The sequence below is a fragment of the Anomaloglossus baeobatrachus genome, chromosome 1 (assembly GCF_048569485.1).
Source record: "Anomaloglossus baeobatrachus isolate aAnoBae1 chromosome 1, aAnoBae1.hap1, whole genome shotgun sequence".
In the NCBI taxonomy this organism is placed as follows: Eukaryota; Metazoa; Chordata; class Amphibia; order Anura; family Aromobatidae; genus Anomaloglossus; species Anomaloglossus baeobatrachus.
This window is the reverse complement of record NC_134353.1, coordinates 958,656,640-958,676,760: the sequence shown is the minus strand read 5'-3', so window position 1 is coordinate 958,676,760 and position 20,121 is coordinate 958,656,640. Positions and strand designations below refer to the sequence as shown.

The 20,121-nt window shown below is 48.5% G+C and overlaps 2 protein-coding genes and 1 long non-coding RNA gene across 4 annotated transcripts in view; 2 read left to right on the top strand and 1 right to left on the bottom strand.

Annotated features, from left to right (window-relative positions):
* The window catches only part of LOC142257597 (uncharacterized), a 1,260,196-nt gene that overhangs the window by 423,963 nt on the left and 816,112 nt on the right, over positions 1 to 20,121 (top strand). The window lies entirely within an intron of this gene.
* Positions 1 to 20,121, top strand: part of LOC142303624 (uncharacterized) — a 307,530-nt gene that overhangs the window by 192,837 nt on the left and 94,572 nt on the right. The window lies entirely within an intron of this gene.
* Positions 863 to 18,452, bottom strand: LOC142257708 (uncharacterized). Its single transcript, XR_012727646.1, has 3 exons — positions 18,410 to 18,452; positions 16,254 to 16,381; positions 863 to 899 (listed from the first exon to the last, which is right to left on the bottom strand). It is a non-coding gene; the product is annotated as an uncharacterized LOC142257708 (long non-coding RNA).

Here is a 20,121-nt window from a genome sequence, read left to right as displayed (position 1 = left end):
ATGACATCAGAGCCTCTCACCTCACCGTTCATATCCTCTGTTATTCCCATAGATAATGATGTAATGTGATGACATCAGAACCTCTCACCTCCCCGGTCATATCCTCTGTTATCCCCATAGATAATGATATAATGTGATCACATCAGAGCCTCTCACCTCCCCGGTCATATCCTCTGTTATTCCCATAGATAATGATGTAATGTGATGACATCAGAGCCTCTCACCTCCCCGGTCATATCCTCTGTTATCCCCATAGATAATGATATAATGTGATCACATCAGAGCCTCTCACCTCCCCGTCATATCCTCTGTTATTCCCATAGACAATGATGTAATGTGATGACATCAGAACCTCTCACCTCCCAGGTCATATCCTCTGTTATCCCCATAGATAATGATGTAATGTGATGACATCACAGCCTCTCACCTCCCCGTCATATCCTCTGTTATCCCCATAGATAATGATGTAATGTGATGACATCAGAACCTCTCACCTCCCCAGTCATATCCTCTGTTATTCCCATAGATAATGATGTAATGTGGGGACATCAGAACCTCTCACCTCCCCGGTCATATCCTCTGTTATTCCCATAGATAATGATGTAGTGATGACATCAGAGCCTCTCACCTCCCCGGTCATATCCTCTGTTATTCCCATAGATAATGATGTAATGTGGGGACATCAGAACCTCTCACCTCCCCGGTCATATCCTCTGTTATCCCCATAGATAATGATGTAATGTGATGACATCACAGCCTCTCACCTCCCCGGTCATATCCTGTTATTCCCATAGATAATGATGTAATGTGATGACATCAGAACCTCTCACCTCTCCAGTAAGATGGAAGATTATCTCCAGACTCAGGCTGAATATCTTCTCTATAATTTGGTCTTTGTCCTTATTCATCATTTATGGGTCAATCAAGAAAAATAAAAAGAAAACAGAGAATTTTTTATTGTAATGAGGATGAAATGATGTTAACAAAAAATCAACTAAAAACACAAAATATGTGAAGATAATAAGGGGAAATCATTGGAGGCAATAAACTGTAGATGTCTTCTTCTGTCCTCTTTCGACGCCGACTGAACCTGATCTGAGGAGACTGTGCAGACAGACCCCCCATGTGTAGTGCGGGGTCTGTCGCTCTCTCTCCCTCATGTGTAGTGCGGGGTCTGTCGCTCTCTCTCCCCCATGTGTAGTGCGGGGTCTGTCGCTCTCTCCCTCATGTGTAGTGCGGGGTCTGTCGCGCTCTCTCTCCCTCATGTGTAGTGCGGGGTCTGTCGATCTCTCTCTCCCTCATGTGTAGTGCGGGGTCTGTCGCTCTCTCTCCCCCATGTGTAGTGCGGGGTCTGTCTCTCTCTCCCCCATGTGTAGTGCGGGGTCTGTCGATCTCTCTCTTCCTCATGTGTAGTGCGGGGTCTGTCTCTCTCTCCCTCATGTGTAGTGCGGGGTCTGTCGCTCTCTCTCCCCCATGTGTAGTGCGGGGTCTGTCGATCTCTCTCCCCCATGTGTAGTGCGGGGTCTGTCGCTCTCTCTCTCCCTCATGTGTAGTGCGGGGTCTGTCGCTCTCTCTCCCTCATGTGTAGTGCGGGGTCTGTCGCTCTCTCTCTCCCTCATGTGTAGTGCAGGGTCTGTCGCTCTCTCTCCCTCATGTGTAGTGCGGGGTCTGTCGCTCTCTCTCCCCCATGTGTAGTGCGGGGTCTACTGTTGCACCCATAGTGGCAGCTTATAGGGGAGAGATTATCTTAGTGAGGAGAAGATGAAGAATGCCATGAAACTGTTAACAATGAGTAAATGTTTTAAGAAATCCCCGGAGTGGCGTGATTCCTGTTACCAGGACGGGAAAACAGACGGAGGCTCAGTCGATGAAGTGAGAGCCGAGCACCCCTCACAGGTCACACACACTCCGGGACCCCTCAGTGATGGCCGCGCTCCCCCCACAGGTCACACACACTCCGGGACCCCTCAGTGATGGACGCGCACCCCTCACAGGCAGGGCCGCCATCAGGGCATTACTACTGACTGGTGTATCGGGCCCCGTGAAGAGGGGGGGCCCGGCCAAGCCAGGGGTAATTACTGAGCTGTATTAAGCCCCAGGCCGACCAGGCCCCCTCTTCACCGGGCCCCAGTCACAGCCACAGCAGAGGGGCCCAGCAGTGTGGCTTCGGCTACTATAGATGAATAATTTGCATGCGACGGGGCGGAGCATGCAAATTAGCCATATGCTGGACGGATTAGAGATCGGGTCAGTGGAGGAGGTGGGGCTTGGGGAGGGGAGATGCACGTCAGAGGGCGGACCCGGTGGGCAGAAGCACACAGGGGGATCGGACACACTGGCAGCCAAGGCCCCTCCTCTTTCATTCTTCTACTCACCAGGACCCAGAGCCGTATGCAGAGAAGGCAGGCGGGCGCAGCTGGCAGGGGGTGCCTGATGCGGGGGTCCTCGGTGTCTGCCAGCAGCTGCCTGGGAGTCGGATGTTCTCTGAGCCGCTGTCAAGCTGACAGTGGCTCACAGACTACTGAAGCATCGGCTCCCAGGGATCACTGTACAAGCATCTATTTGCCGCAAAGAGAAGCCCTGACTCGGTGACATCAGCATTGTGAGCCGGTCAGATGATCACGCTGCTGACGTCACTCGGCGCCACAAAGGGCGAACAGAGCTGGTGGAAAGTTTTCCAATGGAGCTGAAGACGCCAAGATTATTTGCAATTAGGGGACGGGGAGGGGGTGTATGTGAAGCAAACGGGGCCATTTGAGAACCCAGAATGGGGAGCAAAGGGGTTAAAGTGGACATACAGTATGGGGACCGAATGGAAGATGAGTATGGGGAACCATGGGTTAAATTTAAAGACCGTATTGGAAGCATGAGGGTAGGATGTGTGCAGACACAGTATAAAAAGTGAGGGTGGTGGGTGCAGACAGTATCAAATGTGAGGGGGATGGGTGCAGACAGTATAAAATGTGAGGGGGATGGGTGCAGACAGTATAAAATGTGAGGGGGATGGGTGCAGACAGTATAAAATGTGAGGGGGATGGGTGCAGACAGTATAAAATGTGAGGGGGATGGGTGCAGACAGTATAAAATGTGAGGGGGATGGGTGCAGACAGTAAAAAATGTGAGGGGGAGTGGGTGCAGGCACAGTATGAAAAGTGAGGGGGGATGGGTGCAGACAGTATAAAATGTGAGGGGGGATGGGTACAGACAGTATAAAATGTGAGGGGGGTGGGTGCAGACAGTATAAAATGTAATGGGGGATGAGGCAGACAGTATGAAAAGTGAGGGGGGATGGGTGCAGACAGTATGAAAAGTGAGGGGGGATGGGTGCAGACAGTATGAAAAGTGAGGGGGGGATGGGTACAGACAGTATGAAAAGTGAGGGGGATGGGTGCAGACAGTATAAAATGTGAGGTGGGGATGAGTGTGAACACAGTATAAAATGTGAGGGGAGGATTGGTGCGGACACAGTATGAAAAGTGTAGGGGACAGGTGAGGACATGGCATTGGGAAAGAGGGGAATGGGTGCGAACACAGCATGAGAGAGGGAATGGGTGTGAACACAGTATAAAATGTGAGGGGGGATGGGTGCAGACAGTATGCAGAGAGGGAGGATGGGTGCAGACAGTAAGGGAACTGAGGGGGATGGGTGCAGACACAGCATGAGAGGGGGGATCCGTGCAGACACAGTATGAGCAGTGAGGGGGCATGGGTGCGGACAGTATGAAGAGATGGGGGATTGGTACGGACACAATATGAGGAGGAATTGTGCGGTCATAGTATGGGAAGCAAGGAGGTGATGACTACGGAGGTTGTTATATGACCGTATGGGATGAGAAAAATAGCACATAATAAAGACTGGGTAGAGTGGAGAGGACTGTGAAGAGAGGGCGTAATATGGAAAGGAGAGGGCAGTGTGGAGGGCACGTATCATAAGAGGGACTGGGTGTGCCATGTTTTGTGCAGGGAACACAGTGAGGATTAATTATTTATTCAGGAGCGCAGTGTGGGACATATTTTTATTCAGGGACACTCATTTTTCAGGCATTGTGTCAGGATGTGCTGCAGAAAAGTGGAGAAGATGGAAGTCTGCAGAGACGAGCTGTGGCCATGAAAATTCATCATGGCATCTGGACAAGATAAAGAAAAGAAAAAGTTCTACTCTTCAGAGACAAGGTAATCTATAAGGTACCTGGATGTACAGTGGGTTCGGAAAGTATTCAGACCCCTTTAAATTTTTCACTTTGTTTCATTGCAGCTATTTGGTAAATTCAAAAAAGTTCATTTTTTTTGATTAATGTATGTAATGCAAAGGGGGTGAATGCTTATGACCATGTGATACTTCAGTTTTTCTTGTTTAATAAATTTTAAAAAAATTCTACATTTGTTTTTTCTGTCAAGACGGGGGATGGGGTGCAGAGTGTACGTTAACGAGAAAAAATGAACTTTTTTGAATTTACCAAATGGCTGCAATGAAACAAAGAGTGAAAAATGTAAAGGGGTCTATATACTTTCCGTACCCACTGTAAATGTTTATTTGTGATACTAATTCTCACCAGTACTGTATTTCCTGTATCGTCTGTAAGAACTGATAGCTACAACTCGCAGTATCTTATTACCATTGTTAAGGACATACTGGAAGTTCTAGGCTGATGCGATAAATATATACAGTATACAGGGCTGACCTGACATTACAATTGATGAACCGGGTACCAATTCTTGTGATGTATTCCTGCACTGATGAGGGTTTTGATGCAGTTTCTGTACTGATAGGGATTATATGGATGTATTTCTGTACTGCTGGTGATACTGATGATGAGTTTCTTTCCTGATAAGAATTTTGATGCTTTATTCCTGCACCTATGGTGGTTCTAGTGATGTATATCTGTACTGATGGGCATTTTGATTCTTTGTTTCTGTACCTATGGTGGTTCTGGTGATGTATATATCTGTACCTATGGTGGTTCTGGTGATGTATTTCTACACTGATGGGCATTTTGATTCTTTGTTTCTGTACCTATGGTGGTTTTGGTGATGTATATCTGTACCTATGGTGGTTCTTGTGATGTATATCTGTACCTATGGTGGTTCTGGTGATGTATTTCTACACTTCTGGTGGCTCTTGGTTGATGTGTTCCTGTGCTGTCACCTCATCTCAAACCTGCACAAGCCCTTCAATTATAAAATTAAGCCTTGTAGCATGCCCAATCCTAACAGCGTGTAATATACTCACTGTCAGGATTCGGCTCTGCTTGCTGGTTCCAGCAGTCATCACATGGCCACTCCACTCATGTGTGATTTTCATACTTATGGTCATCTGACAATTCGCTTTTCTTCTTACCGCTCTCTTTTTCACTGATCATTGAAAGAATTAGGAAAAGCAGCTCGGCATCACATGACTAAGTATGAAAATCGCATATGAATGATTGGTCACATGATGACTACTTAGACTATGGGAGCGGAGTGTCGATTGGAGTTTTTCCAGAGTGGACAGTGAGACTGTGGAAGGTTTGAGGGTTGGAGGCGGAGCTGGGAAGAGGCGGGGCTGGGGTGGAGCCTAGGCGGAGTCTCAAGGGGGCCCGAAAAGTTTGCCAGTATGAGGCCCTGAAATTCCTAGTGGCGGCCCTGCATGCTGTACATGGGAAAGGGCTACACACAAAATACAGATATAAATTACAGTGACTAAACCAATCCTGACAGACGGGTACAGAGGGGAGCAGGCCCTGCCCTCGGGGGCTCACAGTGTACAGGGTAATGGGGAGGAGACAGTATGTCGGGGATACAAATATATAACCCTGACAGACGGGTACGGAGGGGAGCGAACCCTGCCCTCGGGGGCTTACAGTCTACAGGGTAATGGCGGGGAGACAATAGGTCGGGGATACAAATATATAACCCTGACAGACGGGTACAGAGGGGAGCGGGCCCTGCCCTCGGGGGCTTACGGTCTACAGGGTAATGGGGAGGAGAAAGTAGGGCGGGGATACAAATATATAACACTGACAGACGGGTACAGAGGGGAGCGGACCCTGCCCTCGGGGGCTCACAGTCTACAGGGTAATGGGAGGAGACAGTAGGTCGGGGATACAAATGGATTATTCCATGTCAAGTGGACCAGTGGTCCCCACTCGACCTTCTCCGATTTTGCTGAAAATTTATAAGGATGTACATGTATGTTTGAAAAGAGGTTCTGTAAATTTTTAGGGCCAGATCTCAAATATATTGGGCAGTGTTGACCTTTCACTGGAGGTTCCACCAAGCCTGCGGCTTCAGCTAAGAGGATTTTGCAAACTTTGGCACATAGCCATTAGAGTTCTATACTGGCTATGATGCGGACATTTGGCATACTAGCTCAACATTTGCTGCTAAACACGATAAAATTATTACCGGCTATGACAAAACAATATTTCGGCCGCAATTTTGTGTCAAAGTAGCTTGTAAAACGCCTCGCATAAAATTTATGCCTAACTTTGCCCATATATAACTCAAGACTAAAAACCTATACCGTGTTTTTCCAAAAATAAGCCCTCCCCCAAAAATAAGCCCTAGCAGGGATTTTCAGCATTTTCGGAGAAAGGCTTAAATATAAGCCCTACCCCGAAAATAAGCCCTACTCCCGGATCAATAATGAAGTGTCCGTGCAGCTAAAAAAAGATACAGATACTGCAGGACACTTCATTATACACAGCGGCACCCGGCAATTACACTCACCAGACACTGAGCGTCAGGACCTGCAGTGATCACACGCCCGCACACATCAGCTCATACACACTCATACACACACACCAGATCTCTCACACACCAGATCTCTCACACACACACAAACACACACACACACACACCAGATCTCACAAACACACACACACACACCAGATCTCACACACACACACACAACAGATCTCACACACACACACCAGATCTCACACACACACACACACCAGATCTCACACACACACACACATCGGATCGCACACAGTCAGATCGCACACACAAACATCGGATCACACGCAAACATCAAATCACACACACAAACATCGGATCGCACATACATCAGATCGTATACCTACTCACCTGATCCAGAGACACCGATCTCTTCTCCTGAGAGGCAGTGCAGTGGAACGCAAGGAACAGGACCTGCAGCTAGACACGTGACTTGCTCTCATTCCCTGCAGCCGTAAGTGCTGGATGTGGTGTGTGTGTGTGTGTGTGTGTGTGAACGGCTGTGTTTTTCTGCGATCGGCTGTGTGTGTCTGTGATCGGATGTGTGTATCTGTGATCGGCTGTGTATGCCTGCAATCGGATGTGTGTATCTGTGATCGGCTGTGTGTGCCTGCGATCGGATGTGTGTGATCTGCTGTGTATATCTGCGAACTGCTGTGTGTGTGTGATCTGCTGTGTGTATGTGATCTGCTGTGTGTGTGTTTTTCTGCGATCGGCTGTGTGTATCTATGATCGGCTGTGTGTGCCTGTGATCTGTTGTGTGTGATCTGCTGTGTATATTTGCGATCTGCTGTGTGTGTGATCTGCTGTGTGCCTGCGATCTGCTGTGTGTGATCTGCTGTGTATATCTGCGATCTGCTGTGTGTGTGTGTGTGTGTGTGTGTGAGAGATCTGCTGTGTGTGATCTGTTGTGTTTGTGTGATCTGCTGTGTGTGCCTGTGACCTGCTGTGTGTGCCAGCGTGTCAGCTAGCAGCAGGGTAGGACGGCGTGCAGCACCGACCGGAGATCACAGGAGGACCTTGGAATTACGCAGACGTCCTGGTCTGGTGAGTATGAGACTCCTGGGAAGTGGGGGGGGGGGGGGGGTCTGCTTTTTTGGGGGGTAAACTTACCCTCAACCGTGTTTCTCCAAGAATAAGACCTCCTCCAAAAATAAGCCCTAGTGCTTTTTTGGGGGGCAAAAAAAAATATAAGACAGTGTCTTATTTTTGGAAAAACACGGTAGTAACTGGTGCTTTGCCCTGTACACCAAATATCTACATGACTTTGCATTGCTGCAATATCACGGTCAAAGCATATGTATTTGTGGAAATATTCACACCCACATATGACAAACTTAAAAAAAACGAATTTTACCTATTTTTAGGTCAAATTTCTCAAAAATGGTCCCCCTAAAATATATTAATTCTGATATTAGAAAGAGCACATTTTTCTCTACAAGGATCATTGTTTTTTTTTTTTGGAGTCTCAGTTTAAGAAAAGAAAAATGCCACTGAACATGGTGTTATGTATGCACGTAATGCACTGATTTTGTGTTTGATTTTCAGATTCTTATCACACGTTACAGAGTTGTATTGTTACCGTGTTTCCCCGATAGTAAGACACCCCCGATAGTAAGACGTAGTGGGGGTTTTGGGGGGTCGGCTAATGTAAGACGTACCCCGAAAGTAAGACGTAGTAAAAATGTATTTATTTATTGTTTTTCTTCTTTACAGTACAGTTATAGCGGCCGAGCGCTCAGCTGAGCGCCCTGACTTGCCGGCGGCAAAGCGCTCAGCTGAGCGCCCTGACATGCCGGCGGCAAAGCGCTCAGCTGAGCGCCCTAACATGCCGGCGGCCGAGCGCTCAGCTGAGCGCCCTGACATGCCGGCGGCATGTGACAGCTCTCAGCTGAGCGCCCTGACATGCCGGCGGCTTAGCGCTCAGCTGAGAGCTGACACATGCCGGCGGTCTGGCGCTCAGCTGAACGCTCGGCTACCGAGAAATGTTGAAATGTTGCAGTAATGTTGTCCGTGGTCCATCAGGACCATGGACAACATACAAAATCACGCAGCCTCAGTGCCCTCATGTGCAGCCGCTGGTGGTTAAGTTTCCTTAACTTGCGGTACACTTAGGACGCAATCGCGGCAAGTCCCCATACGGTACATTGCATGGAGACTTGCTGCGATTGCTGTGGGATTTTTTCAAATATAAGACATACCCCGAAAGTAAGACATAGTGGCACTTTTGGGGGTAAAAAGAATGTAAGACACCGTCTTACTTTCGGGGAAACACGGTACTAGCAATGTCTATTATAATCAAAAACCTATAAACATTTTTATTTATGAAAAGTTATTGACTAATAATAATAATAATAATAACTAATAATAAGTAACCAGTGATTGCCCACGACATGACACCGCTGCAGTCCACACTTTCTCCTCAAGACTCATTAATGGGATTCGTCATATCCACTACTTCAGCGATGGATCTGCAGCCCAGTACAAAAATTTCAAAAATTTTCTCAACTTGTGCCACCACAATGCTGATTTCAATATCAGCGCTGAATGGAATTTTTTTGGTACCAGTCATGGAAAGTCGCCCTGTGATGGGATTGGAGGGACAACAAAGAGGTTGGCAGCTCGTGCCAGTCTTCAACGCCCAACTGAAAACCAAATACTGACCCCGGAGGATTTATTCAACTTTTGCAACGAGCAACTGCATGGAATCAAGTTTTTTTTTTGTTCCAAAAGAAAAAAATTTACGAAATACGGGTAGTTCAAGAGGAAAGGTTCAAAGATGGACATACAATTGCTGGAACAAGAGAAAATCACCAGTTTGTGCCAATTGATGACAAAAAGATTGGCATTTCAAGGGTGTGAAATGAGCCTTCATCTGTGATTGCCCATGTAGATGGATCTGTCAGATCAGAAATGCCTTTTGTGCCAATTGCAAACCTCCAGCCCGGGCAATACATTGCCTGCATTTACGATAGGAACTGGTGGATTGGAAATATTTCTGAAATTTCAGTCGACGACCATGATGCATTAATAAATGTTATGCATCCTCATGGAGCAGCTTCTGTCACTGGCCTGTGAGAAATGATACATGCTGGATTCCCGAGCAGTCGATCATTGCAATAATTCCAGCACCGGCTGCAGCAGCAATGGCCGACAATACAGCTTCTCTGAACCCATTATGTTGCAAATTCAGCAGCAATTCCAGACCACTTACTTAGACTGAACATTATGGCTTGGGAACCAACAAAAGATACTCAATATTAGGCTTGGGATCCTAGGCAAAGACCCCCACCCTCAGGCTTTGGAACCTGCGATAAAGAGACCACCCGCGACTTGCCTTGCACGGCTATCGGCCATGGCTCCTAGGCGATGGGGCTGCCAATTCTCGAAAGACAGCATTATTACAATTCTTAATAGGATTATAATACCAATTCTTAGGAAATTGGTTGTGGTATAACCACCATGGACCAACGCAAGGGTTTGAATAGTGCAGCTACCATTCATTGCGTATTAATAAATAACACCATGTTCAGGGGCATTTTTCTTTTCTTAAATGGAGAGACTCCAAAAAAAACCCCAATGATCCTTGTAGAGAAAAATGTGCTCTTTCAAATGATATCAGAATTAATATATTTTAGGGGTACCCTTTTTGAGAAATTTGACCTAAAAATAGGTAAAATTTGGGTTTTTTAAGTTTGTCATCATATGTGGGTGTGAATATTTCCACAAATACGTATGCTTTGACCGTGATATTGCAGCAATGCAAAGTCATGAAGATGTTTGTTGTACAGGGTAAAGCACCAGTTCCTATTGGTTTTTGGTCTTGAGTTATATATGGGCAAAGTTAGGCATAAATTTTATGCGAGGCGTTTTACAAGCTACTTTGACACAAAATTGCGGCCGAAATATTGTTTTGTCATAGCCGGTAATAATTTTATCGTGTTTAGCAGCAAAAGTTGAGCTAGTATACCAAATATCAGCATCATAGCCAGTATAGAACTCTAATGGCTATGTGCCAAAGTGTGCAAAATCCTCTTAGCTGAAGCCGCAGGCTTGGGGGGGGGCTCCAGTGAAAGGTCAACACTGCCCAATGTATTGGAGATCTGGCCCTAAAAATGTACAGAACCTCTTTTCAAAAAATTGAAAAAAATCCAGCACTCAAAGCATTCAACTGAAATTGTTTTATATTTTATTCATTGATCTGTGTAATTATTAAAGACGTTTCGGTCATCCGACCTTCATCAGTTTACACTACAATAAAAAGATACATGAAAGATTTTTTAGTGTACAGAAATAATGGCATTATACAGTCATGGTAACAAAAAAGGGCAGAAATATTCACCACATTATAATGCATGAACCATAAACTATGATATACAAAAAATGTCAACAAAAAGACAAAAATGAAGAATCTGTCAGTTGAGCCGCTTCACTAGCAGATATACTGTCCACCTAAAGGGACCGGCCATCATCAAATCAGTGATCAACTCCTCTGGGATCTGGTGACCATCGTTGTTCTTGCAGGTTCGGTGGCGTTGTCCCCCCCGCCTAGGTTTCCTCTTTGACCTCTGCGGTTTCTTTGACCTAAAAAATGTGGTTTTGGTCGTCTGGTAAAGGAAAATTCCGAATCCGAAGCCGAATCACCACTAGAGGAATATTGGAAACGTCTTGGAAACACTCTGGAGGATGTATCACGCCACCGATAAACTCGATTATTTTTATAGTCCTCAGTATCCCGTAGGAATTTTTCTCTTTTAATTTTTTGACTTTCAATTTTATGGATTTGTAAATCTCTTGTAACTTGATCTTTGATTTTCGCCAGATCCTCAGCCGAAGAGGTGGAATTTAATTGTTGCTCAATCACGACAATCTCTTCACGTTTGGTAACGATCGCTTGATTTAAATAATCCAAAGTCAAAGTCATTAAGTCAAAAGAGCATTTGTTAAGAATCTGTTCAAAACGATTACAAAAATCAGGGTTGTCACTGAAGATGGTCGGTCTTACACCAACCCGTAGTCCTCTTGGAATTCTTTGAACACGTACGTATTCTGCAATAGTGGCACAGTGCAATTCCAAATTTTGTGATTTTCTAGATTCCTTCTGAAAATCACGGGTTCGAAGCTCAGAAGTAGGAATATGCAAAAAATCACTCTGCACTGTGGTACGGCTCATAATATCTGCCATTTCATCCGCAGTATAAGAAAACGCCACATTGGCCATTATAAGAAAAAATGAGGGTGCACACACTAAAGGATATACTATATAGAATATAGAAATGTGGCACTCCTTCTATAGTCGCTGGTGCTTGGATAGGGTCCTACCCCAGATCAAAAAATTGAAAAAAATCCAGCACTCAAAGCATTCAACTGAAATTGTTTTATATTTTATTCATTGATCTGTGTAATTATTAAAGACGTTTCGGTCATCCGACCTTCATCAGTTTACACTACAATAAAAAGATACATGAAAGATTTTTTAGTGTACAGAAATAATGGCATTATACAGTCATGGTAACAAAAAAGGGCAGAAATATTCCTTTACCAGACGACCAAAACCACATTTTTTAGGTCAAAGAAACCGCAGAGGTCAAAGAGGAAACCTAGGCGGGGGGGACAACGCCACCGAACCTGCAAGAACAACGATGGTCACCAGATCCCAGAGGAGTTGATCACTGATTTGATGATGGCCGGTCCCTTTAGGTGGACAGTATATCTGCTAGTGAAGCGGCTCAACTGACAGATTCTTCATTTTTGTCTTTTTGTTGACATTTTTTGTATATCATAGTTTATGGTTCATGCATTATAATGTGGTGAATATTTCTGCCCTTTTTTGTTACCATGACTGTATAATGCCATTATTTCTGTACACTAAAAAATCTTTCATGTATCTTTTTATTGTAGTGTAAACTGATGAAGGTCGGATGACCGAAACGTCTTTAATAATTACACAGATCAATGAATAAAATATAAAACAATTTCAGTTGAATGCTTTGAGTGCTGGATTTTTTTCAATTTTTTGATCTGGGGTGGGACCCTATCCAAGCACCAGCGACTATAGAAGGAGTGCCACATTTCTATATTCTATATAGTATATCCTTTAGTGTGTGCACCCTCATTTTTTCTTATAATGGCCAATGTGGCGTTTTCTTATACTGCGGATGAAATGGCAGATATTATGAGCCGTACCACAGTGCAGAGTGATTTTTTGCATATTCCTACTTCTGAGCTTCGAACCCGTGATTTTCAGAAGGAATCTAGAAAATTACAAAATTTGGAATTGCACTGTGCCACTATTGCAGAATACGTACGTGTTCAAAGAATTCCAAGAGGACTACGGGTTGGTGTAAGACCGACCATCTTCAGTGACAACCCTGATTTTTGTAATCGTTTTGAACAGATTCTTAACAAATGCTCTTTTGACTTAATGACTTTGACTTTGGATTATTTAAATCAAGCGATCGTTACCAAACGTGAAGAGATTGTCGTGATTGAGCAACAATTAAATTCCACCTCTTCGGCTGAGGATCTGGCGAAAATCAAAGATCAAGTTACAAGAGATTTACAAATCCATAAAATTGAAAGTCAAAAAATTAAAAGAGAAAAATTCCTACGGGATACTGAGGACTATAAAAATAATCGAGTTTATCGGTGGCGTGATACATCCTCCAGAGTGTTTCCAAGACGTTTCCAATATTCCTCTAGTGGTGATTCGGCTTCGGATTCGGAATTTTCCTTTACCAGACGACCAAAACCACATTTTTTAGGTCAAAGAAACCGCAGAGGTCAAAGAGGAAACCTAGGCGGGGGGGACAACGCCACCGAACCTGCAAGAACAACGATGGTCACCAGATCCCAGAGGAGTTGATCACTGATTTGATGATGGCCGGTCCCTTTAGGTGGACAGTATATCTGCTAGTGAAGCGGCTCAACTGACAGATTCTTCATTTTTGTCTTTTTGTTGACATTTTTTGTATATCATAGTTTATGGTTCATGCATTATAATGTGGTGAATATTTCTGCCCTTTTTTGTTACCATGACTGTATAATGCCATTATTTCTGTACACTAAAAAATCTTTCATGTATCTTTTTATTGTAGTGTAAACTGATGAAGGTCGGATGACCGAAACGTCTTTAATAATTACACAGATCAATGAATAAAATATAAAACAATTTCAGTTGAATGCTTTGAGTGCTGGATTTTTTTCAATTTTTTGATCTGGGGTGGGACCCTATCCAAGCACCAGCGACTATAGAAGGAGTGCCACATTTCTATATTCTATATAGTATATCCTTTAGTGTGTGCACCCTCATTTTTTCTTATAATGGCCAATGTGGCGTTTTCTTATACTGCGGATGAAATGGCAGATATTATGAGCCGTACCACAGTGCAGAGTGATTTTTTGCATATTCCTACTTCTGAGCTTCGAACCCGTGATTTTCAGAAGGAATCTAGAAAATTACAAAATTTGGAATTGCACTGTGCCACTATTGCAGAATACGTACGTGTTCAAAGAATTCCAAGAGGACTACGGGTTGGTGTAAGACCGACCATCTTCAGTGACAACCCTGATTTTTGTAATCGTTTTGAACAGATTCTTAACAAATGCTCTTTTGACTTAATGACTTTGACTTTGGATTATTTAAATCAAGCGATCGTTACCAAACGTGAAGAGATTGTCGTGATTGAGCAACAATTAAATTCCACCTCTTCGGCTGAGGATCTGGCGAAAATCAAAGATCAAGTTACAAGAGATTTACAAATCCATAAAATTGAAAGTCAAAAAATTAAAAGAGAAAAATTCCTACGGGATACTGAGGACTATAAAAATAATCGAGTTTATCGGTGGCGTGATACATCCTCCAGAGTGTTTCCAAGACGTTTCCAATATTCCTCTAGTGGTGATTCGGCTTCGGAATTTTCCTTTACCAGACGACCAAAACCACATTTTTTAGGTCAAAGAAACCGCAGAGGTCAAAGAGGAAACCTAGGCGGGGGGGACAACGCCACCGAACCTGCAAGAACAACGATGGTCACCAGATCCCAGAGGAGTTGATCACTGATTTGATGATGGCCGGTCCCTTTAGGTGGACAGTATATCTGCTAGTGAAGCGGCTCAACTGACAGATTCTTCATTTTTGTCTTTTTGTTGACATTTTTTGTATATCATAGTTTATGGTTCATGCATTATAATGTGGTGAATATTTCTGCCCTTTTTTGTTACCATGACTGTATAATGCCATTATTTCTGTACACTAAAAAATCTTTCATGTATCTTTTTATTGTAGTGTAAACTGATGAAGGTCGGATGACCGAAACGTCTTTAATAATTACACAGATCAATGAATAAAATATAAAACAATTTCAGTTGAATGCTTTGAGTGCTGGATTTTTTTCAATTTTTTGATCTGGGGTGGGACCCTATCCAAGCACCAGCGACTATAGAAGGAGTGCCACATTTCTATATTCTATACAGAACCTCTTTTCAAACATACATGTACATCCTTATAAATTTTCAGCAAAATCGGAGAAGGTCGAGTGGGGACGATTTTTAAAAATGGTCCACTTGATGTGGAATGACCCAAATATATAACACTGACAGACGGGTACAGAGGGGAGCGGGCCCGGCCCTCGGGGCTTCACAGTCTACAGGGTAATGCGGAGGAGACAGTAGGGCGGGGATACAAATATATAACACTGACAGACGGGTACAGAGGGGAGCGGACCCTGCCCTCGGGGGTTCACAGTCTACAGGGTAATGGGGAGGAGACAGAAGGTCGGGGATACAAATATATAACACTGACAGACGGGTACAGAGGGGAGCGGACCCTGCCCTCGGGGCTTCACAGTCTACAGGGTAATGGGGAGGAGACAGTAGGGCGGAGATACAAATATATAACACTGACAGACGGGTACAGAGGGGAGCGGACCCTGCCCTCGGGGGCTCACAGTCTACAGGGTAATTAGGGAGGGGGAGACAGTAGGTCGGGGATACAAATATATAACACTGACAGACGGGTACAGAGGGGAGCGGACCCTGACCTCGGGGCTTCACAGTCTACATGGTAATGGGGAGGAGACAGTAGGGCGGGGATACAAATATATAACACTGACAGACGGGTACAGAGGGGAGCGGGCCCTGCCCTCGGGGATTCACAGTCTAAAGGGTAATGCAGAGGAGACAGTAGGGCGGGGATACAAATATATAACACTGACAGACGGGTACAGAGGGGAGCGGACCCTGCCCTCGGGGGTTCACAGTCTACAGGGTAATGCAGAGGAGACAGGAGGTCGGGGATACAAATATATAACACTGACAGACGGGTACAGAGGGGAGCGGACCCTGCCCTCGGGGGTTCACAGTCTACAGGGTAATGCAGAGGAGACAGTAGGTCGGGGATACATGTATATAACAATCAACTTTACAAATCAATACATAGAATTAAGCCATGTTGGACATTGGAGACAATGAAAGAGAAAATCTCTTGTACCCGAGTCCCGTGATTTTAGGTGTAAAAATTGTATTTCTGCATTTACCATAAATTCCTCTCTCATTGAATACATTGGAGGACACCGGAGGATGATGTGGATTACACTGCACTGTTCTCTCCGCCTCTAAGGTGGGACGACGGGGGGCAATTACACCCAGCGCCGATAGTCACAAGCTGTGTATGAGAAACAAAGATTAATAACACACAACAGATATCCTTGTGCGAGCCCCCCTTAACCTGCAACACGGCCCCCTGCAAGCCCCCCAAAGCGCAGCGTCACCCCCTGCTTAGCGCAAGCCCCCCCCACGTCAAGCCTTTCTCCCTGCGAGCCCTCCCCCCAACATGCGACCTCCCCCCCTGCGAGAGCCCCCCCCCCCCCGTGCGGCCTCCCCACCGGCGAGCTCCCCCCAATGTGCGGCCTCCCCCCCCGCGAGCTCCCCCAACGTGCAGCGCCTCTCCCAATGTACAGCGCATCTCCATGCGAGCCCTTCAAACAGCCAGCGCCGCCACCTGCCCAGTGCGAGCCCCCCCAAACGTCCAGTATCCCACCCTGCCCAGTACAAGCCCCCCCAAACGTGCGTAACCTCCTGCCCAGTACAAGCCCCCCCAAACGTGCGTCACCTCCTGCCCAATATGAGCCCCCCCCCAAACGTGCTGCATTCCCCTTGCCCAGTACGAGTGCCCCCCTATGCCCCCCTTCCTTATAGAAGCCTCCACAGCCTCTCCCCCTGCCGTGTAGCCCCCATATCCCCCTCCTTATAGAAGCCTACACAGCCCCTCCCTCTGCCCTGTGTAGCCCCCATATCCCCTCCTTATAGAAGCCTCCACAGCCTCTCCCCCTGCTCTGTGTAGCCCCCCCATATCCCCTCCTTATAGAAGCCTCCACAGCCCCTCCCCCTGCCCTGTGTAGCCCCCCAATATGCCCCCTTCCTTATAAAAGCCTCCACAGCCTCTCCCCCTGCCGTGTAGCCCCCATATCCCCTCCTTATAGAAGCCTCCACAGCCCCTCCCCCTGCCGTGTAGCCCCCATATCCCCCTCCTTATAGAAGCCTCCACAGCCTCTCCCCTGCCCTGTGTAGCCCCCCATATCCCCCTCCTTATAGAAGCTGCCACAGCCTCTCCCCCTGCCCTGTGTAGCCCCCCATATCCCCCTCCTTATAGAAGCCTCCAGACCCTCCCCCTGCCATGTGTAGCTCCCATATCCCCCTCCTTATAGAAGCCCCCACAGCCCCTCCCCCTGCCCTGTGTAGCCCCCCCATATCCCCCTCCTTATAGAAGACTCCACAGCCTCTCCCCCTGCCCTGTGTAGCCCCCCATATCCCCCTCTTTATAGAAGCCCCCACAGCCTCTCCCCCTGCCCTGTGTAGCCCCCCATATCCCCCTCCTTATAGAAGCCCCCACAGCCCCTCCCCTGCCCTGTGTAGCCCCCCATATCCCCTCCTTATAGAAGCCTCCACAGCCTCCCCCCCTGTGTAGCCCCCCATATCCCCTCCTTATAGAAGCCTCCACAGCCCCTCCCCCTCCCCTGTGTAGCCCCCCATATCCCCTCCTTATAGAAGCCTCCACAGCCTCCCCCCCTGTGTAGCCCCCCATATCCCCTCCTTATAGAAGCCTCCACAGCCCCTCCCCCTGCCCTGTGTAGCCCCCCATATCCCCCTCCTTATAGAAGCCTCCACAGCCTCCCCCTGCCCTGTGTAGCCCCCCATATCCCCCTCCTTATAGAAGCCCCCACAGCCCCTCCCCCTGCCCTGTGTAGCCCCCCATATCCCCTCCTTATAGAAGCCCCCATAGCCCCTCCCCCTGCCCTGTGTAGCCCCCCATATCCCCTCCTTATAGAAGCCCCCACAGCCTCTCCCCCTGCCCTGTGTAGCCCCCCATATCCCCTCCTTATAGAAGCCTCCACATCCCCTCCCCCTCCCCTGTGTAGCCCCCCATATCCCCTCCTTATAGAAGCCTCCACAGCCTCCCCCCCTGTGTAGCCCCCCATATCCCCTCCTTATAGAAGTCTCCACAGCCCCTCCCCCTGCCCTGTGTAGCCCCCCATATCCCCTCCTTATAGAAGCCCCCACAGCCCCGTGCTGCAGCTTCAGGCCATTCCCTGTGAGATATACACGAGCTGCAGCCCCAAGAAATGACCGGAGGCAAAATCCAGTCTGAGAGGAAAGTTCTAGAACTAATGAGGAGCCGCTGAATCTTCTCCACCTCAGGGTCAGGATCCGTCCGCTCTGCACAGCCCGAACCCCGCCCACAGCTCTGCCCCGCCCACAGCTACGCTCCGCCCACAGCTCCGCCCCGCCCACAGCTCCGCCCAGCTCGAGCACTGCCCCGCCCACAGCCCTGCCCCGTTCACAGCTCTGCACAGCCCGAGGACCGCCCCGACCACAGCTCTGCCCCGCCCACAGCTCTGCACAGCCCGAGCCCCGCCCCGCCCACAGCTCAGTCCAGCCCGAGCTCTGCCCCGCCCCTTCCGGTGACGTCACCCCCTCAGGAACTCCGCTCCTGAGTCCCGAGCATGGACAGCAGAGCAGTGTGAGAGGAAGAAGCGGAGGAGCCGGAGCCCTCAGCACAGGACGCGGCCCCCGCTGCCTGCCCCGGGAAACCCCGCACATCCCCTCCGCTACATCCCAGCAGAAGAAGCGGCCTCATTGCTGCAGCTGTGAGTGTCCCCGGCTCCTCTGTGCAGGGGCAGCGCGGGCTGTAGAGACGGGGACTCCTCTGTGACCTGTGGGGGGAGCGCGGCCATCACTGAGGGGTCCCGGAGTGTGTGTGACCTGTGGGGGAGCGCGGCCATCACTGAGGGGTCCCGGAGTGTGTGTGACCTGTGGGGGGCCATCACTGAGGGGTCCCGGAGTGTGTGTGACCTGTGGGGGGTCATCACTGAGGGGTCCCGGAGTGTGTGTGACCTGTGGGGGGGTCATCACTGAGGGGTCCCCGGAGTGTGTGTGACCTGTGGGGGGTCATCACTGAGGGGTCCCGGAGTGTGTGTGACCTGTGGGGGGACATCACTGAGGGGTCCCGGAGTGTGTGTGACCTGTGGGGGGTCATCACTGAGGGGTCCCGGAGTGTGTGTGACCTGTGGGGGGTCATCACTGAGGGGTCCCGGAGTGTGTGTGACCTGTGGGGGGACATCACTGAGGGGTCCCGGAGTGTGTGTGACCTGTGGGGGGTCATCACTGAGGGGTCCCGGAGTGTGTGTGACCTGTGGGGGGTCATCACTGAGGGGTCCCGGAGTGTGTGTGACCTGTGGGGGGTCATCACTGAGGGGTCCCGGAGTGTGTGTGACCTGTGGGGGGAGCGCGGCCATCACTGAGGGGTCCCGGAGTGTGTGTGACCTGTGGGGGGAGCGCGGCCATCACTGAGGGGTCCCGGGGTGTGTGTGACCTGTGGGGGGGTCATCACTGAGGGGTCCCGGAGTGTGTGTGACCTGTGGGGGGTCATCACTGAGGGGTCCCGGAGTGTGTGTGACCTGTGGGGGGCCATCACTGAGGGGTCCCGGAGTGTGTGTGACCTGTGGGGGGTCATCACTGAGGGGTCCCGGAGTGTGTGTGACCTGTGGGGGGGGGGGGGTCATCACTGAGGGGTCCCGGAGTGTGTGTGACCTGTGGGGGGAGCGCGGCCATCACTGAGGGGTCCCGGAGTGTGTGTGACCTGTGGGGGGCCATCACTGAGGGGTCCCGGAGTGTGTGTGACCTGTGGGGGGGTCATCACTGAGGGGTCCCGGAGTGTGTGTGACCTGTGGGGGGTCATCACTGAGGGGTCCCGGAGTGTGTGTGACCTGTGGGGGGTCATCACTGAGGGGTCCCGGAGTGTGTGTGACCTGTGGGGGGTCATCACTGAGGGGTCCCGGAGTGTGTGTGACCTGTGGGGGGTCATCACTGAGGGGTCCCGGAGTGTGTGTGACCTGTGGGGGGGTC